Below are 25570 nucleotides of genomic sequence, written 5' to 3' on the forward strand. Positions count from 1 at the left end.
CAGCCTCCGCGCTCCAGGGAAAACAGCCCCAACCTGTTCAGCCTCTCCCTATAGCTCAAACCCTCCAACCCTGGCAACATCCTTATAAATCTTTTCTGAACCTTTTCAAGTTTCACAATATCTTTCCGATAGGAAGGAGCCCAGAATTGCATGCAATATTCCAACAGTGGCCTAACCAATGTCCTGTACAGCCGCAACGTGACATCCCAACTCCTGTACTCAATACTCTGACCAATAAAGGAAAGCATACCAAACACCTTCTTCACTATCCTAGCTACCTGTGACTCCATTTTCAAGGAGCTATGAACCTGCACTACAAGGTCTCTTTGTTCAGCAACACTCCCTAGGACCTTACCATTAAGTGTATAAGTCCTGCTAAGATTTGCTTTCCCAAAATGCAGCACCTCGTATTTATCTGAATTAAACTCCATCTGCCACTTCTCAGCCCATTGGCCCATCTGGTCCAGATCCTGTTGTAATCTGAGGTAACCCTCTTCACTGTCCACTACATCTCCAATTTTGGTGTCATCTTCAAACTGTACCTCTTATGCTCGCATCCAAATCATTTATGTAAATGACTAAACGTAGAGGACCCAGCACCGATCCATGTGGCACTCCACTGGTCACAGTCCTTCAGTCTGAAAAACAACCCTCCACCACCACCCTCTGTCTTCTACCTTTGAGCCAGTTCTGTATCCAAATGGGTAAAAACAATGACTGCAGATGCTGGAAACCAGATTCTGGAGTAGAGTGGTGCTGGAAAAGCACAGCAGCTCAGGCAGCATCCGAGGAGCAGTAAAATCAACATTTCAGGCAAAAGTCCTTCATTAGGAATACAGGCAGAGTGCCTGAAGGGTGGAGAGATAAATGAGACGATGGTGGGGTGGGGTGGGGAGAAGGTGGCATAGAGTACAATAGGTGACTGGGGGTGGGGATGAAGGTGATAGGTCAGGGAGGAGGGTAGGGAAAAATAGCAAAGAGTACAATGGGTGGATGGTGGTGGAATGATGGTGATAGGTCAGAGAGGAGGGTGAAGTGGATAGGTGGAAAAGAAGATAGGCTGGTAGGACAGGTCATGGGGATAGTGCTGAGCTAGAAGTTTGGAACTGGGGTGAGGTGGGGGAAGGGGAAATGAGGAAACTGGTGAAGCATTAACGCCCTGGGGTTGAAGTGTTCCGAGGCAGAAGATGAGGCGTTCTTCCTCCAGGTGTCTGGTGGTGAGGGAGCGGCGCTGAAGGAAGTCCAGGACCTCCATGTCCTCGGCTAAGTGGAAGGGGGAGTTGAAATGTTGGGCCATGGGGCAGTGTGGTTGGTGGGTGCGGGTGTCCCAGAGATGTTCCCTAAAGCGCTCTGCTAGTTCTCCCTGTATTCCATGAGATCTAACCTTGCTAATCAGTCTCCCATGGGGAACCTTGTCAAACGTCTTACTAAAGTCCATATAGATCACATCTACCGCTCTGCCCTCATCAATTCTCTTTGTTTCTTCTTCAAAAAACTCAATCAAGTTTGTGAGACATGATTCCCCATGCACAAAGCCATGTTGACTGTCCCTAGTCAGTCCTTGCCTTTCCAAATACATGTACATTCTGTCCCACAGGATTCCCTCCAACAACTTGCCCATCACCGAGGTCAGGCTCACCGGTCTATAGTTCCCTGGCTTGTCTTTACCGCCCTTCTTAAACAGTGGCACCACGTTTGCCAACCTCCAGTCTTCCGGCACCTCACCTGTGACTATCAATGATACAAATATCTCAGCAAGAGGCCCAGCAATCACTTCCCTAACTTCTCACAGAGTTCTAGGGTACACCTGATCAGGTCCTGGGGATTTATCCACTTTTATGCATTTCAAGACATCCACCACTTCCTCCTCTGTAATCTGGACATTTTACAAGATGTCACCATCTATTTCCCTACAGTCTGTATCTTCCATGTCCTTTTCCACAGTAAATACTGATGCAAAATATTCATTTAGTATCTCCCCCATTTTCTGTGGCTCCACACAAAGGCTGCCTTGCTGATCTTTGAGGGGCCCTGTTCTCTCCCTAGTTACCCTTTTGTCCTTAATGTGTTTGTAAAAAACTATTTGCCAAAGCATCTCATGTCCCCTTTTTGCCTTCTGATTTCCCTCTTAAGTATACTCCTACTTTCTTTATACTCTTCTAAGGATTCACTCGATCTATCCTGTCTATACCTGACATATCTTCCTTCTTTTTCTTAATCAAGCCCTCAATTTCTTTAGCCATCCAGCATTCCCTATACCTACCAACCTTCCCTTTCACCCTGACAGGAATATACTTTCTCTGGATTCTCGTTATCTCATTTCTGAAGGCTTCCCATTTTCCAGCCGTCCCTTTACCTGCAAACATTTGCCTCCAATCAGCTTTTGAAAGTTCTTGTCTAATACCGTCAAATTTGGCCTTTCTCCAATTTAGAACTTCAACTTTTAGATCTGGTCTATTCTTTTCCATCACTATTTTAAAACTAATAGAATTATGGCCACTGGCCCCAACACCACAGTCACCTGCCCTGCCTCATTTCCCAAGAGTAGGTCAAGTTTTGCACCTTCTCTAGTAGGTACATCCACATACTGAATCAGAAAATTGTTTTGTACATACTTAACAAATTCCTCTCCATCTAAACCCTGAACACTATGGCAGTCCCAGTCGATGTTTGGAAAGTTTAAATTTCCCTACCATAACCACCCTATTTATTCTTATAGATTTCCCTCTGACTATTAGGGGGTCTATAATACAATCCCAATAAAGTTATCATCCCTTTCTTATTTCTCAGTTCCACCCAAATAACTTCCCTGGATGTATTTCCGGGAATATCCCCCCCTCAGCACAGCTGTAATGCTATCCCGTATCAATAATGCCACTCCCCCTCCTCTCTTGCCTCCCTCTCTATCCTTCCTGTAGCATTTGTATCCTGGAACATTAAGCTGCCAGTCCTGCCCATCCCTGAGCCATGTTTCTGTAATTACTATGATATCCCAGTCTCATGTGAGCAAACCAATGTAGTGTACAAAATCCCATGCAAGGACTGCACAAAACACTACATAAGACAAACAGGAAAACAACTAACAACCCGCATCCACGAACACCAACTAGCCACGAAACGACACGACCAGCTATCCTTAGTAGCCACACACGCAGATGACAAACAACGTGAATTCGACTGGGACAACTACTATTATAGGACAAGCCAAACAGAGAACAGCCAGGGAATTCCTAGAGGCATGGCGCTCATCCACAGATTCTATCAGCAAACACATCGACCTGGACCCAATATACCAGCCCCTGCAGCGGACAGCAACTGACAGCCGGAAGCGGCAGAGACAAGCCACTATAAATGCCGAAGGAAACATGACAGAAGCGCTTCACAGGAGGCTCCCAAGCACTGAGGATGTCACCCAGACAGGGGACGAAATGTTTGTAACACAAACTCCCAGCTCAGCGAACAGAACCACAACAACGAGCACCCGAGCTACAAATCTTCTCCCAAACTTTGAAGTTTAAATCCTCCCAAGCAGCTCTAGCAAAAGTCCCTGCCAGTATATTAGTCCCCTTCCAATTTAGTTGCAATCCATCCTTCTTGTACAGGTCACTTCTACCCCAAAACAGCTTCCAATGATCCAAAAATGTGAATCCTTCTCCCATACACCAGTTCCTCAGCCATGCATTCATCTGCTCTATCCTCCTATTTCTGCCCTCACTAGCTCGTAGCACCAGGAGTCATCCAGATATTACTACCCTTGAGGGTAGTACCCTTTTTAAATTCCTGCCGAACTCTCTGTAATCTCCCTTCAGAATCTCAACCTTTTCCCTTCTGGTTGGTTGGTTCCAATCTGGACAATGACCTCTTGCTGGCCCCTCTCCCCCGTGAGAACATTCTGCACCCTCTCTGAGACATTCTTGATCCTGGCACCAGGGAAACAACGCACCGTTCTGCTTTTTCTCTGCTGGCCACAGAAACATCTGTCTGTACCTCGGACTACAGAATCCCCTAACACAATTGATCTCTTGGAAGTCGACGTACCCCTCATTGCATTAGCGTCAGTCTCAATACCAGAAACTTGGCAGTTCGTGCTATGTTCCCCTGAGAATTCATCACTCTCTACATTTTCCAAAACAGCATACCTGTTTGAAATGGGTATATCCACAAAAGACTCCTACCTCTCTTACCCTCCCTGGAGTTAACCCATCTATGTGACTGTATCTGAGACATTTCCCCCCTTTCTATAACTGCCGTCCATCACATACTGTTGCTGTTGCAAATTCCTCATCGCTTCTATCTGTCTGTCTGTCCAACCGATCCACTCGATCTGATAAGATTCGTATCCAACAGCATTTATGGCAGATATAATCCGCAGTAACCCTTAAACTCTCTTTAAACTCCCACAACTGACAGGAAGCACTTATCACTGCAAAGGCTATTTTTGCTCCTTCACAATCTACAGACCCAGAAAATAACACCGTCTTATTCCTCTACAAACACTGCCCCAGGTTAAATTAGTCGTTATGGCTTATATTTTAAGTTTAATCAAGAAACATATCTCCAAAAACATATAATCAAGAAAGAACCCACTCTACTCACTACCACAGAATCTCTGTAGGCCACACTTAAAACAACAATTCACTTATCTGATTCTGTGCTGTGACTTCACCCAAACAGTTCCTCCAAGATTAGTTGTGAATTTCACTGTTTGCTAAGTTTCCCAGATGCACTCCGATGTCCAGTGATACACGAATTCAAACAGCAAAGGCAGGTTCTCTCTCTCTCTCTCCCTCCCTCTCTCCCTCGCTCTCTCTCTCCTGCACTGTCCTCACCATGTGCTTCCTTTATCTGCTCTTCTCCCTTTTAAAACTGGTGTTGTTTTGACTTTTTCCCCCAAAGTTCCAAAACAATGCGACAGCGTATCAAACAGGAATTACTGCTCCTGGAATTTGAGGAAATCACCTCCAACACCTAAAATACTTCAAAAAAGGAGCAGCTGTTACAGACAGACATTTTTCTCATCCTCCAAGCCATTTGGCCCATCTGTTCTGTGCTTGGAACATCCTCCAGAACAGCATTATGGGGGAGAGCGGTGTGGGCTAGGCGGGGGCGGGGGGAGGGGTTGGGGGGGAGTGCAGTGTTGCTTCAACACATGACTATAGCAGCTCAGGAAGGCAATCCAACAGCACCTTGCCAAGACCTATTAGAGATGGGCAAGAAATACTTGTCCAGCCAGTGATGACCACAGGCTGTGGGAGAAACACAACAAGGAGGAGGAATGGGGAAAGATGCATGGGACAGTTACAGCCATCCAGACCATCATTTCAGAGGGAGATCTGTACAAGCACAGCTCAGCTGATCCCACTGTCCAGCAGCACTCCCGGCGATTTGCACATAACACGTTCATCTTTACGATGAGGTCACTGTCTAAATGCAGAAGCGGTGGGCTATTTGTACATACCAATATGTAATGACTGGATAATGTCCTTCTGTCATGTTCATTGAGGGATAGTTATTACCTGCAGAAAACCACCCTACTCCCCTCAAACATAAACACTGAGAAACAGTACTTCTGGTAATGTAGCGCTCACTCGACACTGCCCCACCCACAGTGCAATACTCATTCCATACTGCCCCACCCCCAGTGCAATACTCACTCTACACTGCCCCTCCCGCACTGCAATACTCACTCTATACTGCCCCTTCCACAGTGCAATACCCACTCTACACTGCCCCCCCCACAGTGCAATACCCACTCTACACTGCCCCCCCCACAGTGCAATACTCACTCTACACTGTCCCACCCACAGTGTAATACTCACTCTATACTTTCCATCCCACATTGCAATACTCACTCTACACTGCTTCTCCCCCACAGTGCAATACCCACTCCACACTCCCCCACCCACACTGCAATACTCACTCTACACTGCTTCCCCCCCACAGTGCAATACCCACTCCACACTCCCCCACCCACACTGCAATACTCACTCTACACTGCTTCCCCCCCACAGTGCAATACCCACTCCACACTCCCCCACCCACAGTGCTATACTCACTCTACACTGCCCCACCCACAGTGCAATACTCACTCTACACTGCTTCCCCCCCACAGTGCAATACTCACTCTACACTGCTTCCCCCCCACAGTGCAATACCCACTCCACACTGCTTCCCCCCCACAGTGCAATACTCACTCTACACTGCTTCCCCCCCACAGTGCAATACCCACTCCACACTGCTTCCCCCCCACAGTGCAATACCCACTCCACACTGCTTCCCCCCCACAGTGCAATACTCACTCTACACTGCTTCCCCCCCACAGTGCAATACCCACTCCACACTGCTTCCCCCCCCCACAGTGCAATACCCACTCCACACTCCCCCACCTACAGTGCTATACTCACTCTACACTGCCCCACCCACAGTGCAATACTCACTCTACACTGCCCCTCCCGCACTGCAATACTCACTCTACACTGCTCCCCCCCACCAGTGCAACACTCACTCTACACTCCCCTACCCACAGTACAATACCCACTCCACACTCCCCCACCCACAGTGCAACACTCACTCTACACTCCCCTACCCACAGTACAATACCCACTCCACACTCCCCCACCCACAGTGCAATACTCACCCTACACTGCCCCACCCACAGTGCAATACTCACCCTATCCTGTCCCTCTGACAGTGCTATGCTCACTCTCTCCTGCCTCTCCCACAGTGTAGTACTAACCCTGTTTGTAAATATGTATTTGTTGCTGTGTGTGTGTTTTTCATGGAATCCTGACAGTTTGGAGGATGGCCATTTGTCCCGTTGAGTCCACACTGATTCTCTGAAGGACATCCCCTCCAATATCTACATGCCTGTGTGTTTGTGTGTGTGTGTGTGTGTGTGTGTGTGTGGGTACGATTGTGTATCGGTTGCTTTGTGTATGTTACTCTCATACTGTCTCACTCTGATCTCATTGTCTCAATCACTCATGGATGGTCAGGGTATACCTAGGACATTACTCTTTCTAAACGTTCAGGCCTGTAGAGAGATTAAGCTACTGCAGGAAACAATGAACATCAGAATGCTGACAAAAAGAGTGATTAAAATATACTGGTTTGATTGTTTCATAAATGTGGTTCGACTCTAATCGTTGTCTGAGGCCTCAGAGGCTTTGGTTTGGGTACATTCCCATCTGACACTGGAATTCTGTGGGAAGCATTCATGTCCCGGGAATACATTGCAACACTATTTATTTCATGGGTCGTTGGTTCTTCCATGTCCCCCAGGTTGCATTTGATATCATCAGTTTTTGAAAGAGCTATATTTTCCCACACCCAGTCTGTTTTTCACCCCTTCCCGACTGTAACAGACTGATGAAGGAACTCAGTGGCTCTGATTACCAAGAGAAGTACAGCAGAATCGATAGAGGTCTAACAGACAGACCCTGATTGAAAACACACAGACACTCAGACAGAGACAGAGACAAGCACTGTCTCACACACACACACACACACACGCATACACTCAGAGACAGAGACAGAGACAAGCACTGTCTCACACACACACACACAGAGACAGAGACAAGTACTGTGTCACACACACTCAGACAGAGACAGAGACAAGTACTGTCTCACACACACACCTCACACACACCTCACCCCACACACACCTCACACACACACACCTCACACACACATACACACACCTCACCCCACACACACCTCACACACACACACACACACACACACAGACAAGCACTGTCTCACACACACACATTTGGACACTCATGAAGACACACACAGACTCAGAGACACATTCACACAGACACTTGCACGCGCACACTCACACTCACTCACACACCTTCCTCTCACATATATCCACTCACACTTTTACGTGGACACATGCCACCAACAATTCAGGCATCAAATAATTTCTCTCCATCTCCTTTTGATTAAGAAACCAGTCAAAATGGTCACTGTCTGACAGTCGTGGCTAGTAGATGGAAGAGTTTCTGTTCCATGGAATGTACAGGAACCCCCCGACTGGTCTCTGAGCCTCTGCAAACTTTGGCTTGGCCAGTCTGTTTTCTAAGGCTGTACTGGCGATGCACATTGGCTCCTACAGTTTTCAAATTATCATCCTCATTTTCACATCATCCACTCACCCGTCCATCCCAATCCCTGGAACCTACTCGAGTTCTGGCTGATGTAGGGGGCGATTCGGGAAGCTGGTGGGATACTGACAATGTCGAATACTTCGGTGGCCCAGACTAGTGTTCTGGGAACATGGGTTCGGATCTCACCATGGCAAATAGTGGGTCATAAATTCAATAAAACCTGCAATTAAAAGTTGTGATGACTGTCGGTTGTCATAAAAAACCTTTAGGAGAGGAAATCTGATGTCCCTATCCAGCCATGGCCTACACGTGACTCCAAACCCACAACAATATGACTGCCCCTGGAAATGGCTGAGCAAACCACAGTTCAGCAGGAATAATGACTGGTCTCGGCAGCAACTCCCACAGGCGACTGACTGTGTGGAGTTTGCACGTTCTCCCCGTGTCTGCATGGGTTTCCTCCGGGTGCTCCGGTTTCCTCCCACAGTTCAAAGATGTGTGGGTCAGGTGAATTGGCCATGCTAAATTGCCCGTAGTGTTAGGTAAGGGGTAAATGTAGGGGTATGGGTGGGTTGCGCTTTGGCGGGGCAGTGTGGACTTGTTGGGCCGAAGGGCCTGTTTCCACACTGTAAGTAATCTAACCTAATCTAATCTAATCCTTTACAAAATTAAAGGATCTGACGGATCTGCTGATCCAGTCGCTTGTGGATTCAAATGAATTTGGAAAGCAAAGCAATTGGAGTATAATAAGGAGAAAGTAACTTGTTGAGCGAGGAAACCCATACTGAAGCTAATTGACTGAGGGGCAGATGAGGAGAACGCTTTTTCTTTTAGCAGGGCCTTTGAACAGGGGATTTGGGAAAGTACTCAAAAAGGGGAAATTACAGGGGTAATTGGATAGCTCATTCAGAGAGCTAGCACGGGGACACTGGGCTGAAAGGACACCTGACTTGCAAACTCTCCGCGCTCTCCACCCTTAGGACACTTTGTAAAAGTGAGTAAACATTTACTCAACTATCCCTAATCTCTCTTCCTGTTGCTTGTGTTCAAATTTAGTTTGATAATCTGATGAAGTGCTTCCGATGTTGCTTCGTGATAAAGTTGGCTACATAAATATAAGTTGCAGTCGATGCTGTAAGCTGTAGGAGAAAGGCAAATCAGATGGGTTTGGGGGAGCGATGTGTTGCAGAGTAGGGGGAGGTCATTCTATTTTTATCCAGAAAACCCTGTCCCTGTGGGAAAGTGGTTGCCAGGTGTAGATGTGGATGTAATGTCCTTGTATCTAACAGCCCTCAATCAGTCCTGAGTCCAACGCAAAGAAAAGTAAGGCAGTGGAAGCCGAGAGAGGTAACAGAAAGGTTTGATGAGTTGGTGTACTTTGACATCCAGAAGGCGTTAGATACAGTGCCACATAACAGTCTTGTGAGAAAGGCTATGGAATAACAGGGACAACAGCAACGTGGATGCAAAAGGGAAGGATGTGGAAGCATTGGAAAAGGCGCAGAGGAGATTTACCAGGATGTTGCCTGGTCTGGAGGGAAGGTCTTATGAGGAAAGGCTGAGACACTTGGGTCTGTTCTCATTGGAGAGAAGAAGGGATTTAATAGAGACATACAAGACGATCAGAGGATTAGATAGGGGAGACAGTGAGAGTCTTTTTATGAGGATGATGACTTCAATTTGTACGAGAGGGCATCACTACAAATGGAGGGGTGATAGATTTAAGACAGACATCAGAGGCAGGTTCTTTACACAGAGAGTGGTAAGGGCGTGGAATGCCCTACCTGCTAATGTAGTCAACTCAGCCACATTAGGGAGATTTAAACAATCCTTAGATAAGCACATGGATGATGGGATAGTGTAGGGGGACAAGCTGAGAATAATTCACTGGTCAGCGCAACATCGAGGGCCGAAGGGCCTGTTCTGCGCTGTACTGTTCTATGTTCTATGTTCTAAAATTGGCTGATGATAAGAAACAGAGAGTAATGCTCAATGAAGCATTTCCAGGCTGGAGGATGGTTTGTTTTGAAGTTCCCCATGGGTCAATATTGGGAGACTTGCTTTTCCTGAAACATACCAAGGGTCTGGGATCTTGGTGTGCAGGAGACAACTTCAAAATTTTCAGATGACAGGAAACTTTGAAGATTTGTAAACCACGAGAAGGATAGTGTCAAGCTCCAAATAGACATTGACAAATGAGAGGAGTGGATCAGTGGTGCTGGAAGAGCACAGCAGTTCAGGCAGCATCCAACGAGCAGCGAAATCGACGTTTCGGGCAAAAGCCCTTCATCAGGAATAAAGGCAGAGAGACTGAAGCATGGAGAGATAAGCTAGAGGAGGGTGGGGGTGGGGAGAGAGTAGCACAGAGTACAATGGGTGAGTGGGGGAGGGGATGAAGGTGATAGGTCAGGGAGGAGAGGGTGGAGTGGATAGGAGGAAAAGGAGCTAGGCAGGTCGGACAAGTCCGGACAAGTCATGGGGATAGTGCTGAGCTGGCTGGTTTAAAGGTGGTTCAGAGTCCGTGTGGGATGAGTTGGTTTCGGGGGCAGGCACTGAGGAAGCAAGTGTGGCTGTGGCACCGAGGAGTGGGCAGCTGAGGTTCCAGGTAGAGAAGTGAGGTGTTGGTACAAAGAGCAACAAAAAAACAGGGGCTAAAATTCGGAAGGTGTGCAGGTGCGGAGATCACCAAAAATGGCAGGACAGCAGTTAATAAAGCAGGCGACGTTCTCAGCTTCATTAATAGGGACATTCAGAACAATAGCAGGGGGGTGATGTTGATCTTGCACAAGACACTTGTTAGGCCTCTCTTGGGAGTCTTGTGCACGGCTGTGGGTGCCACAGTATTGGAAAGATGTTAGGTTATAGAAGGGATTTCAGAAGCGAATTCCCAACAACTTTTCCAGGAATGAGAAAGTTCAGCGATAAGAATAGATTGAAAAATTTGGGACTGTGTTCATTGGAGAGAAGAAGGCTGAGAGGAGATCTATTGGAGGTTTTCAAGATCATAAGAGGGCTGGATAGAATGGGTAGGGAGAAGCCGTTACTAAGGGTGATATTAGCAAAACCTTTTTCACACAGTGAGCAGTTAGGGTCTGGAATGCGCGCCCTAGAAATGTAGGTTCAATTGAGGCATTCAGGAGGATGTTGGATGATTACTTGGGTAAAAATAATGTGCAGGGATATGGGGAAAAACAGGGGTGTGTACTCCCCACTTACCTGGATAGCTACAACTCCAATAATACTCATCATCCAGAATAAAGCAGCCTTCTGACTGGCACCCCATCCACAAACCTTCACTCCCTCCACCGTCAATGCTTCGTAACAGCAGTGTGTACCGTCTACAAGATGCACTGCAGAAATTCGCCAAGGTCCCTTCCAAACCCACAACCACTGCTATCTCCAAGGACAAGGACGGGGGAACACCATCATCTGCAAATTCCCCTCCAAGCCACGCACCATCTGATTTGGAAATACATCGCTGTTAGATTAGATTAGATTACTAACAGTGTGGAAACAGGCCCTTCGGCCCAACAAGTCCACATTGACCCGCCGAAGCGCAACCCACCCATACCCCTACATTTACCCCTTACCTAACACTATGGGCAATTTAGAATGGCCAATTCACCTGACCCGCACATCTTTGGACTGTGGGAGGAAACCGGAGCACCCGGAGGAAACCCACGCAGACACGGGGAGAATGTGCAAACTCCACACAGTCAGTCACCTGAGGCGGGAATTGAACCTGGGTCTCTGGTGCTGTGAGGCAGCAGTGCTAACCACTGTGCCACTGTGCCGCCCACTCGCCACTGTGCCGCCCACTGTTACTTCAGTGTTGCTGGGTCAAATTCCTGGAATTCCCTCCTGAATGTCTTTGTGGAGGTTACTGCTGCCCTTGGGCTGCAGCAGTTCAAGTTGGCTCCTCACCACCATCTTCTCAAGGACAACTCGGGACAGGCAATGGGTTTGGGCACCTTGATCAAATCTCCACTCAATGTTCTCTACTCTAAGAAAGTTAAAAATCCCACAACACCAGGTTATTTGGAAGCTTTCGGAATGCCGCTCCTTCATCAGGTAACGAGTGAAGGAGCAGCGCTGAGAAAGCAAGTGCTTCCAAATAAACCTGTTGGTCTATAGCCTGGTGTTGCGTGTTTTTAACTTGGTCCATCTCCACGTCATGTTCTCCAAGAAAAGCAGTCCCAGCTTCCCCCATCTATCCAGATCACTGGAGTTCCTGGTCCCTCAAGAGTGGGGTCACAGGGAGTTTTCTCTCACTGTCCAAGGCCTATGTTTATCCCATGAATGATGCAGCAGGAGCAGATGATCAGATCTTGCCGTGTGCAGGATCGTGCTGTGCACCGATTGGCTGGTCAAGTGTCCTGCCTTTCCACAGTGAATAGACCGCAGTGGCCAGGAAAGAGCTTTGGCATGTCCTGAGGGCTCTCGGAAGGGTTAGGCTTATTCTTCTCATCAGCAGTGTGTCCTGATACAGGGGGTGACCATTCACCAGTCAGATGAGCAGCAACACTCTCTGGCTTACCCTTCAGACCTTTCCGCAGTTTGTGCTTTCTATTTTGTTCCCGGTCCCACACAGAAAATAACTTGGATGACGATTTGCTTTCTTTATTAATGTCGGTTTCCCCAAGGAGAGGGGACAGTGATGGGGGGGGGGTCAGTGTGGGATGGTGGTAATTGTGTGGGTGATTCTTGTGAAACTGAGAGCTGAATTTAACTCCCAGAGCCCAAGAGATGCATTAACGCCGGCTCTCCCATCAAATGAAACCAGACGTGTTTAAACTACGAGATAAGGTAAGATACAGTGCTGCCTCAAACATCTTCAGTTTGAACTGGTAAAGTGACCTGGTTCAATCTAAAACTGCTGGATATAAACCCAGAGATTGCACTGTCTGATAAATTTCAATCTTGATCTCTCACTAAGATTCAAAGTCTTGAACGGATCTCTCCGTTACTTTGTGGTTCATCGTTTGGAGATAATGTGAGCAGAGATTCGAGAATCAGATCCAAAAGAAAGAGAAAAATGACCAGATCACCCTCACTGCTGCCGTGAATCTTGAGCAGAGCTCACTAACACTGCAATGCTGTGACTGCTACCCCTGCTGCTGTCACCACCTCAAGCCTTGCACCTCATGGCAGCCTGGACCAAACTCACCAACACTGTCAGCAGAGCTCCAGTCGCTGGGCTCACCTCACTGACGCCATTACAGAATCAATTAACTTTCCAGAATCCACAAGTCTCCTCAACAAATGCTTTGAACCAGCGCTGACGTCAGACCTTCCAACGAGTCAGCACCTCCAGCCCATTCCAGTGGCCAGCGAATAATTATCCAGATCTGGACTCCCACCGAGGCTGGGCTGGGCTGGGCTGGGCTGGGCTGGGTAAGAACAAAGTATAAAGAAAATTTACAGCCCAGAAACAGGTCCTTCGACCCTCCAAGCCTGAGCTGATCCAAATCCACTGTCTAAACCTGTCGCCCAATTCCTAAGGATCTGTAACCCTCTGCTCCCCACCTCCTCATGCATCTGTCCAGACACATCTTAAATGAATCTACAGTGCCTGCCTCTACCACCTCTGCTGGCAACACGTTCCAGGCACCTGCCACCCTCTGTGTAAAGTACTTGCTGCATGTTTTCCCCCTTAAACCTTTCACTTTTCACTTTAAATGCGTGACTTCTCGTTATTGAATCCTTCACCCTGGTAAAAAGCTTATCTCTATCCACCCTGTCTATACCCTTCATACCATATGCCACCTTGACCACTCTATCCACCTGTGCAGCCACCTTCAGGGTACAATGGGCCTGAACTCCCAGATCTCTCTGCTCATCAGCTCTTTCCAAGGCTCTTCCGTTTACAGTGCAGTTCACTCTAGAATTAGACTTCCCAAAATGCATCACCTCACATTTGCCTGGATTGAACTTCATCTGCCACTTCTCTGCCCAACTCTTCAGTCTATCTATATTCTCCTGTATTCTGATAGTCCCCTATGCTTTCTGTCACTCCACCAATCTTCATGTCATCTGTAAATTTAATCAGACCAACAGCGACCATTTATGTATATTACAAACAACAGTGACCCCAACACTGACCCCTGTGGGACATCACTGGTCACCTTTCTCCATTTCGAGAAACTGCCTTCAACTACTACTCCCTGTCTCCTGTTGCTCAACCAGTTCTTTATCCACCTGCTAGAACACCCTGCACACCATGTGACTTCACTTTCTCCATTAGTTTACCGAGGGGAACCTTATCAAACAGCTTATTAAAGTCCATGTATATGACATCTACAGCCCTTCCTTCATCTATCAACTTGGTTACTTCCTCAAAGAACTCTATTAAGTTGGTAAGGCATGATCTCCCCGCACAAAACCATTGATAAGCTAATTCTTTTCCAAATATAAATAGATTTTATCCCTTAGTACCTTCTCAGTGATGTCAGGCTCACTGCTCTGTAGTTACCCAGAATATCCCTACTACTCTTCTTGTACAGGGGGACAACAGGAGCAACCCCCCAGTCCTCCAGCACCTCACCTGTATTTCAGGATGCTACAAAGATATCTGTCAGAGCCCCAACTATTTCCTCTCTCGCCTCCCTCAGCAACCTGGGACAGACCCCATCCGCTCCTGGGGGTTTGACCACCTTAATAACCTCCAGCCTACCCAACACATCTTCCCTACTTATGTCAACGTGATCCAGACTAATCAAACTTCTATCTCTAATCTCAGCATTCATCACCTCCGGTTCCTCAGTGAACACTGAATGCAAAATAACCATTGAGAATTTCAACCATTTTCTCAGGTTCAACACACAGCCTTCCTTCCTTATCCTTCCATGGACTAACCCTTTCTCTGGTTACCCTCTTGCTTCTTATATAAGAATAAAAGGCCTTGGGATTCACCTTACTTTTGTTCAATAAATTTATTTCATGACCCCTTTAAGCCCACTTGATTCCTCATTTAAGATTGGTCCTACTCTTCCGATATTTCTCCAGGACCCGTTCTGTTCTTAGTTGCCTGGACCTTATGTACGCTTCCCTTTTCCTCTTGGCTACTCGCGCTTACAAATTCTGCACCATCCAGACCTCTGACACTAAGTGTATTTCAGATAATGTTGGGAAAATTAAAATCTCCCATCACCACCACCCTGTTGCCTCTACATCTTTCCATAATCTGTTTACCTATTTGTTCTTCTACCTCCCGCTCACTGTTCGGAGGCCTTTAATACAGCCCCAACAATGTAACTGCCCCCTTCTTATTTCTCAGCTCAACCCATAATGCCTCACTGCTCAAGCCCTCCATAGTGTCCTCCTTTAGCACAGCCGTGTTATCGTCCCTGACAATACAAAAGGTGATGCATTTTGGGAAGTCTAATTCTGGAGTGAATTATGCAGTGAATGGAAGAGCCTTGGGAAAAGTTGACGAGCAGAGAGATCTGGGAGTGCAGGTCCATTGTACCCTGAAGGTAGCTGCACAGGTGGATAGAGTGGTCAAGAAGGCATATGGTATGCTTACCTCCATCGGACGGGGTATTGAGTATAAGAGCTGGCAGGTCATGTTAACATTGTACAAGACACTAGTTCAGTCACATTTAGAATACTGTGTACAGTTCTGGGCGCCACATTACCAAAAGGATGTGGACGCTTTGGAGAGGGTGCAGAGAAGGTTTACGAGGATGTTGCCTGGTATGGAAGGTGCTAGTTATGAAGAGAGGTTGAGTAGGTTAGGATTGTTTTCATTAGAAGAAAGGATATTGAAGGGGGGACCAGATTGAGGTTTACAAAATCATGAAAGGTATAGACAGGTCAATAAAGAAAGGTCACGCTTTCAAGGTGAGAGGTGGAAAGTTTAAGGGGGATACACATGGCACGTACTTTACACAGAGGGGGGTGGGAGTATGGAACGCATTGCCAGCAGAGGTGATAGAGGCAGGCATGGTAGATTCATTTAAGATCAGTCTGGACAGATGCATGAGGAGGTGGGGAGCAGAGGGATACAGATACTTGGGAATTGGGGGGCAGGTTTAGACAGTAGATTTGGATCAGCTCAGGTTTGGAGGGTCGAAGGGCCTGTTCCTGGCTGTAAATGTGCTTTATTCCCCCGTCCCCCAACTTTACTCCCCTCCCTGTCATGTCTGAAACAGCTAAATCCTGGAACATTTAGTTGTCAATCATGCCCTTCCTTAAACCAAGATTTTGTGATTACAGTAATGTCATACTCCCAGGCACCAATCCAAGCCCAAAGTTCATCTGCCTTACCCAATATACTCCTTGCATTAAAGTATATGCCACCGGTTCTTTTGCGTTCATCTGCTGTCTGCCTACTCTGCCCCGTGGCAATGCCAACTTCATGATCCTTACAGTCTCCAGTCTCCACCTCACCAACCTACTAGTCTTCTCTTCTGGTTCCCAGCCCCCATCACATTAGTTTAAACCTCCCCAACAGCCATATCAAAAACTCCCCCAAGGACATTAGTTCCAGTTTGGTTCAGGTTTCCTGCCCTAAGGGTCATTAGGGTTTTTAACAATAAAAGGATATAATTGGCATGGTCACCACCACTGAGACAACCTATCGACTGTAGGCTTTAAGTGAGAGTTGATTATTCTTCAGAGCAGGAGTTTGTGCCTCTAAATTGTAGTAAAATGGCCAAACCTCTCCCATCAACCCATTAGTAATTAGGCCTTTTAGTATTTTTCTGACCATATTCTAACTTGCCGAAAGTGAGAACTGCAGCTGCTGGAGATCAGAGTCGAGAATGTGGTGCTGGAAAAGCACAGCAGGTCAGGCAGTGTCCGAAGAGCAGGAGAATTGACGTTTCGGGCAAAAGCCCTTCATCTTATATGCGCCTCGGAGGCTGCCTGACCTGCTGTGTTTTTCCAGCACCACACTCTCGATTCATGTTCTAACTTCCACCAAGTCCTATTTCATGAATCATTTCTGCTCTGCTCACCGATCCACATTGGTTCTTGGTCCGACAATTCTTAAGCTCCCAATCAAATCCCTCCATTGCATTGGCCTGTTTGTCACTCTCACCTCCTCTCGCCCCAACACCCCCTCCCTATCTCTGTAACCTCCTCCAGCCCCTACACCCCCTCCCTATCTCTGTAACCTCCTCCAGCCCCTACACCCCCTCCCTATCTCTGTAACCTCCTCCAGCCCCTATACCCCCTCCCTATCTCTGTAACTCCCTCCAGCCCCTACATTCCTCCCTATCTCTGTAACCTCCTGCAGCCCCTACACTTCCTCCCTATCTCTGTAACCCCCTACACCTCCTCCCTATCTCTATAACCCCTCCACCCCCTACACCCCCTCCCTATCTCTGTAACCCCCTTCAGCCCCTACACTCCTCCCTATCCCTGTAACCCCTCCAGCCCCTACACCCCCTCCCTATCTCTGTAACCCTCTACAATCCCTCCCTATCTCTGTAACCCCCTACACCCCCTCCCTATCTCTGTAACCCCCTACAATCCCTCCCTATCTCTGTAACCCCCTACACCCCCTCCCTATCTCTGTAATCCCCTACACCCCTCCCTATCTCTGTAACCCCCTACACCCCCCTCCCTATCTCTGTAACCCCCTACACCCCCTCCCTATCTCTGTAATACCCTACACCCCTCCCTATCTCTGTAACCCCCTACACCCCCTCCCTATCTCTGTAACCCCCTACACCCCCTCCCTATCTCTGTAACTTTCTCTGGGTAACAATGTTTGTTTGAAAACCTGGTACAAGTATGATATAATGAATGGCCTCCTCCACCGTCCCCCCTCTGTATTTGCACACCTCCCGCCTTCATTCTCTCGTTGCGAGCTCCAAGACTCTGTTCCGTGCAGCTATGAGAGCACTCAGGGTCCTCAGTCTAATACCTCACTCCAGGTCGGTTACCTGTAAGCGGATTGCTACACTCAAAGTGTGCGCCCAGATTATCAGCCTTGAGTCTCTGGAGTGGGCCGACTGACTCACAGACTGGGGCAGAGGCAATGGGCCCTGGCTCGAGAAAGCCCCACCAAGCTCCTGGAGGAACAAGGCTGGCCTTTGGATGCGGATAAAATGCAAACGTGGTCATTCAGTTGGCCTTTGAAGTAAGGGGGAACAGCAGAATAGTGAACAAGCTTGTCTCTGTCTGGTTCTGCTCGTACAGCTGTTTAACATCAAATCCAGCCTCTGTTCCATATGGACCAAGTAAGGTTTGTGCTTAAAGGTCAGGCAATTGTGAGCTCTCATTCTCTCTTTAGTCTTGTTAACCTTTGACCTTACTGCATCTAACAGAACGTGTCTGTTGTGTTAAATCATGCTACAGTTCTTTCAGTCAGATTAAACAATGTGTTCAGAGGGACTCTACCATTTACCTCAGTAATCAGTCCTGCCTCTCTTGTTTATTCATCCAGCTTTCCCTCTTCGATATTTGAATAATATTCCTGTCACCCACTCCCTGTGGGAGCAACTTTCCACACTCCCTTGGTGAAGACCTACATTCCCTGCTGAGATTTGTCAGGGACTGACTGAGCTCAATGGCCCAGGGCTCTAGTCTCCATCACAGCTCAGTTGTGGGATTTCACTGTGCACAGCTCCCGTTGCTTAGAATACAATAGTGTGAAAACAGGCCCTTCAGCCCAACAAGTCTACACCGACCCTCTGAAAAGTATCCCACCTAACACATCCTCGAACACTATGGGGCAATTTCCCATGGCCAATCCACCCTAACCTACACATCCCTGAACACTATGGGGCAATTTAGCACGGCCAATCCACCCTAACCTACACATCCCTGAACACTATGGGGCAATTTAGCATGGCCAATCCACCCTAACCTACACATCCCTGAACACTATGGGGTAATTTAGCACAGCCAATCCACCCTAACCTACACATCCCTGAACACTATGGGGTAATTTAGCATGACCAGTTCACCTGACCTGCACATCTTTGGACTGTGGGAGGAAACCGGAGCACCTGGAGGGAACCCACACAGAGCCATTCCCCTACCCTATCACTCACCCCAATGTACCTAACCTCCACATCCCACTTTGGGCAAGTTCCCATGGCCAATCCACCCTAACCTGCACATCCTTGTGACTGTGGGAGGAAACCGGAGCACCCAGAGAAAACTCACGTAGACACTGGGAGAATGTGCAAACTCCACACAGACAGTTGCCCGAGGCTGGAATTGAACCCAGGTCCCGTGGGGAGCAGTGCTAACCACTGAGCCACCATGCTGCCACAGCTGAACAATTTGACTCAGCACCAATTTCCTACCCTTTCGTTGGAAACACACATTGTTTCTAATAGATGAACATCCAATACCTCCTTGAATGCTTCAACAGAACCCGCCTCCACCACATTTCCAGGCAATGCTTTCGAAACTCTTTACAATTGCTTCCTTTGCAAATTACCTTGTTTGCGATCCTTTTACAATCATACAGTTTTTCTGTGTCTACTCTGTCCTGACCGCTAGTGACCTTGAAAGCTTCTATCAAATCTCCCCTCGGCCTTCTCTTTGCCATCGGAAACAATCTGAACACCTCCAATCCATCCTCACAACTGGTATCTTGTCGCTGGAACCCTTCTTGTAAATCACTTCTGCACTCTCTCCAATGCATTCACATCCTTCCTCCAGCCTTGAAACTGTACACAGCACTCCATCTGAAGACTAACGCATCATGTATAAGTTCAGTATCATTTCTATACTTGCATACTCTATAACCATGTTAATGAAGTTAAAAATGACACAACACCAGGTTAGAGTCCAACAGGTTCATTTGGAAGTACAAGCTTTCAGAGTGCTGCTCCTTTGTCAGGTAGCTAATGGGGCAGGATCATAGGACACAGAATTTATAGTAAAAGATCATAGTGCCATACAACTGACATGATGTATTGAACAAACCGAGACTGCTGTTAAGTGTTTAATCATTTAGAATGGGATGCAGGTTTCAGTTGATTAATATGTAAATCCCAGAACTTCTTTCAAGTCATAGTCCCGAGATAACTTGAGGTTTGATAAAGTAAAAGGTGACATCCTCAGCTCGGACAATGCATTAAAGGTGTGAGGTTAGAGTCTGCCTGTGTCCACCTTGAGCCAGACTGGTTCCATTTCCAAAGTAGGAATTTATAAAATGTCACAAGGACTGACTGCCTACAGACTGTGTGCTTTTTGAACAAAATAGAATGTATCTGCAAATACAAATCTGTAAATGCAAATTCACTCCATGGACTTATATGTGTGTGTGTGCACATGCTAGAGAGAGTGTGTGGCACAAGTGTGATAGAGTAAATGCCTGTGAGAGGGTGTGGGTGTGGGTGTGGATGTCTGAAAGAGCGTGTGTGAGTGTGAGTATAATTGTGTGTAAGAGTGTGTGTATATGTGTGTGAGTGTGTGTGTAAGGGTATATAGTGTGGTGAGGGTCACCTGTAGTGTGACATGAATCCAAGAGCGTGGTTGAGGCCATCCTCATGGGTAGTGAACTTGGCTATCAGCCTCTGCTTGGCGACTCTGCACTGTTGTGTATCCTTGGAGGATGGTCACCCGAAGATCCGAGGCCGAATGTCCTTGACCACTGAAGTGTTCCTTGAAGGACGTCCTCATAAGACCGGGATACGATGCTCTACTCATCGATCGTCAGTTCCAACGTGTCCCAGCAAGTAACCGTAATGACATCCTCAGGAGACAGATGCAGGACACCACCGATAGGGTACCCTTCATTGTCCTGGGAATGGAGAAATGACGCCATGGTCTTCGCAGCCTGCAACACATCATCGATGAGGATGAACACCTCACCAAGACCCCCTTACAGCTCCAATTCTCATCTTTAAACAATCACCAAACCTTAAACAGAACATTGTTCACAGCAACCTGCCCAACCTTCAGGACAACATTGACCACAACATCATGCATCCCTGTCATGGCAACCTCCGCAAGACGTGTCAGTGTCAACATGGATACCACCATTACATGTGGGTACACCACCCCCCACACACACAGCAGGTACTCAGGTGGCTCAGCCAACATTGTCTATCTCATTGGCTGCAGGTAAGGATGCCCCGAGGTACAGTTTATTGGTGAGACCAAATAGATGAATGGACACCATGCAACAATCATCATCAGGGATGTTCCCTCCCAGTCAGGGAACACCTCAGCGGTCAGGAATATTCGGCCTCGGATCTTCGGGTGACCATCCTCCAAGGCGGACTTCGGGATAAGCAACAATGCAGAGTCACCAAGCCGAGGCTGATAGCTAAGCTCAGTCCCCAGGAGGATGGCCTCAACCAGGATCTTGGATTTATGTCACACTACAGGTGACCCCCACCATACTACACACATGCGCTCTTAAACATGATCACACTCACACAGACCCTCTCTCAGGCACACACTCTCTGTCAGACACATACACACACACCACTCAACCACACTCACACACACACAGCCTCTCACAGGCAGAAACTCTGTCACATTCATGCACACGCTCTATCAAGCACACACATACACGCTCTCCCTCTCTATCTCACAGACACGCACGCGCGCACACACACATACACACTCTCCCTCTCTATCTCACAGACACGCACGCGCGCACACACACATACACACTCTCCCTCTCTATCTCACAGACACGCACGCGCGCACACACACATACACACTCTCCCTCTCTTATCTCACAGACACGCACGCGCGCACACACACATACACACTCTCCCTCTCTATCTCACAGACACGCACGCGCGCACACACACATAAGTCCATGGGGTGAATTTGAGTTACAGATTTGTATTTGCTGATACATTCTATTTCTGTTCAAAAAGCACACACTCTGTAGGCAGTCTGTCCTTGTGACATTTTATAAATTCCTCTGACTGACCTATAATTTTCCTCACAAGCCTGTTGTGTTGGCACAGGATCAAACATATTTAGGAAGTCCATTGACAGAATTATCCTCATCAGCCCTCCTGTAATCTCTTCCAAAATGTCGAGCAAGTTATTTTCCTTTCTGAAAACCACGCTGTCTTTTCCAAACTAACCCACATCTGACTAGTGCTGCATAACTGTTTCTACAAGCTTCCCCACGAGTGAAGTGAAACCGGATGATCTGTAATTACTAGGCCTCTTTCAAGATTTATTTGAAGAAGAGCACGACATTTGCAATTCTTCAGTCATCTGCCACCTCCCCTGGGTCTTGGGAAGACTGAGAGATTGTTGTTGACGTTTTTCCACTCCCGAGTCCTTCCAATTTCTTAAATGCATCTCATCTAGACAAATCATACAGTCACAGGATCCCTACAGTGTTGAAGCAGCCATTCAGCCCAAATCCACACTGACCTTCTGAAAAGCCACCCAGACCTATCCCTCTAATCCAGCATTTCTCAAAGCTAATGCGCATAACCCACACATCCCTGAACATTATGGGGCAATTTCCCATGGCCAATCCACCCTAACCTACACATCCCAGAACATTACGGGCAATTTCCCATGGCCAATCCACCCTAACCTACACATCCCTGAACATTACGGGCAATTTCCCATGGCCAATCCACCCTAACCTACACATCCCTGAACACTATGGGACAGTTTAGCACGGCCAATCCACCCTAACCTGCACATCTTTGGACTGTGGGAGGAAACCAGAGCGCCCAGCAGAAACCCACAGAGGTATGGAGGAGTGGGGGTGGGGGTGGGGGTGGGGTGAAACGCACAAACTCTACACAGTGACCCGAGGTTGGAATCGAACCCAGCTGCCTGGCGCTGTGAGGCAGTGCTGCTCACCACTAAGCCACCTTGTCAGCGTTAAGCACCAACAACCCTGTCTGTTATCCTCCAACAACCCTGTCTGTTATCCTCCAACAATCCTGTCTGTTATCCTCCAACAACCCTGTCTGTTATCCTCCAACAACCCTGTCTGTTATCCTCCAACAATCTTGTCTGTTATCCTCCAACAATCCTGTCTGTTATCCTCCAACAATCCTGTCTGTTATCCTCCAACAATCCTGTCTGTTATCCTCCAACTATCCTGTCTGTTATCCTCCAACAACCCTGTCTGTTATCCTCCAACAATCCTGTCTGTTATCCTCCAACTATCCTGTCTGTTATCCTCCAACTATCCTGTCTGTTATCCTCCAACAATCCTGTCTGTTATCCTCCAACAATCCTGTCTGTTATCCTCCAACTATCCTGTCTGTTATCCTCCAACAACCCTGTCTGTTATCCTCCAACAACCCTGTCTGTTATCCTCCAACAATCCTGTCTGTTATCCTCCAACAATCCTGTCTGTTATCCTCCAACAACCCTGTCTGTTATCCTCCAACAACCCTGTCTGTTATCCTCCAACAACCCTGTCTGTTATCCTCCAACAATCCTGTCTGTTATCCTCCAACAATCCTGTCTGTTATCCTCCAACAATCCTGTCTGTTATCCTCCAACTATCCTGTCTGTTATCCTCCAACAATCCTGTCTGTTATCCTCCAACAATCCTGTCTGTTATCCTCCAACAATCCTGTCTGTTATCCTCCAACTATCCTGTCTGTTATCCTCCAACTATCCTGTCTGTTATCCTCCAACAATCCTGTCTGTTATCCTCCAACAATCCTGTCTGTTATCCTCCAACTATCCTGTCTGTTATCCTCCAACAACCCTGTCTGTTATCCTCCAACAACCCTGTCTGTTATCCTCCAACAATCCTGTCTGTTATCCTCCAACAATCCTGTCTGTTATCCTCCAACAACCCTGTCTGTTATCCTCCAACAACCCTGTCTGTTATCCTCCAACAACCCTGTCTGTTATCCTCCAACAATCCTGTCTGTTATCCTCCAACAATCCTGTCTGTTATCCTCCAACAATCCTGTCTGTTATCCTCCAACTATCCTGTCTGTTATCCTCCAACAATCCTGTCTGTTATCCTCCAACAATCCTGTCTGTTATCCTCCAACAATCCTGTCTGTTATCCTCCAACTATCCTGTCTGTTATCCTCCAACTATCCTGTCTGTTATCCTCCAACAATCCTGTCTGTTATCCTCCAACAATCCTGTCTGTTATCCTCCAACTATCCTGTCTGTTATCCTCCAACAATCCTGTCTGTTATCCTCCAACTATCCTGTCTGTTGTCCTCCAACAACCCTGTCTGTTGTCCTCCAACAACCCTGTCTGTTGTCCTCCAACTATCCTGTCTGTTGTCCTCCAACTATCCTGTCTGTTGTCCTCCAACAACCCTGTCTGTTGTCCTCCAACAACCCTGTCTGTTGTCCTCCAACTATCCTGTCTGTTGTCCTCCAACAATCCTGTCTGTTGTCCTCCAACAATCCTGTCTGTTGTCCTCCAACAATCCTGTCTGTTGTCCTCCAACTATCCTGTCTGTTGTCCTCCAACAACCCTGTCTGTTGTCCTCCAACAACCCTGTCTGTTGTCCTCCAACAACCCTGTCTGTTGTCCTCCAACTATCCTGTCTGTTGTCCTCCAACAACCCTGTCTGTTGTCCTCCAACAACCCTGTCTGTTGTCCTCCAACAACCCTGTCTGTTGTCCTCCAACAACCCTGTCTGTTGTCCTCCAACAATCCTGTCTGTTGTCCTCCAACAATCCTGTCTGTTGTCCTCCAACTACCCTGTCTGTTGTCCTCCAACTACCCTGTCTGTTGTCCTCCAACAACCCTGTCTGTTGTCCTCCAACAACCCTGTCTGTTGTCCTCCAACAACCCTGTCTGTTGTCCTCCAACAACCCTGTCTGTTGTCCTCCAACAACCCTGTCTGTTGTCCTCCAACAACCCTGTCTGTTGTCCTCCAACAATCCTGTCTGTTGTCCTCCAACAATCCTGTCTGTTGTCCTCCAACAATCCTGTCTGTTGTCCTCCAACTATCCTGTCTGTTGTCCTCCAACTATCCTGTCTGTTATCCTTGCCAATCTTAAACCTTCCTAAATTACTGAGTTTTCTCCTCCATCACCAAAGCCGGCGCAGCATCTCCTTTCTTAGCAAAGTATTCTTTTAATGGAGGCTTCTTGCCTCCATGTGTAAATCCACATTTTGGTCCCTAATCAGCCCTATCCTTCTTTTTAACCACCCTTTTTAACTAGTTATGTCCCATAGAAAATATTGGGACTTCCCCCCAAGTTAACTGCTAGTCACTTTTCGGAATCAGTCTCTGTTTCAGTTCATTGCTTTGAAACCCCTCTCTAAACCATCTCGACCTCTCTTGGTTCTCAGTGGTATTTTCCACTCAACATCTGACATAAGCATACTTTTTCTTCTTTATCATAATCTCTATTTCCTTTCGCATCTGGGGAGTAGAGTCATGGAATTGTGCAGGACGGGAACAGATGCTTTGGTCCAACTTGTCCATACAAACCAGATATCCTAAATTAATCTAGCCCCATTTGCCAGTAGTTGTCCCATATCCCTCCAAACCCTTCCTATTCATATACCCATCCAGATGTCTTTTAAATGTTGTAATTGTACCAGCATCCACCACTTC

The 25570-nt window shown here is 47.4% G+C and overlaps 1 protein-coding gene across 1 annotated transcript in view; it reads left to right on the plus strand.

Annotated features, from left to right (window-relative positions):
• The window catches only part of LOC132835169 (pentraxin-related protein PTX3-like), a 57584-nt gene that overhangs the window by 18485 nt on the left and 13529 nt on the right, over nt 1-25570 (plus strand). The window lies entirely within an intron of this gene.

Source organism: Hemiscyllium ocellatum, chromosome 44 (genome assembly GCF_020745735.1).
Source record: "Hemiscyllium ocellatum isolate sHemOce1 chromosome 44, sHemOce1.pat.X.cur, whole genome shotgun sequence".
In the NCBI taxonomy this organism is placed as follows: domain Eukaryota; kingdom Metazoa; phylum Chordata; class Chondrichthyes; order Orectolobiformes; family Hemiscylliidae; genus Hemiscyllium; species Hemiscyllium ocellatum.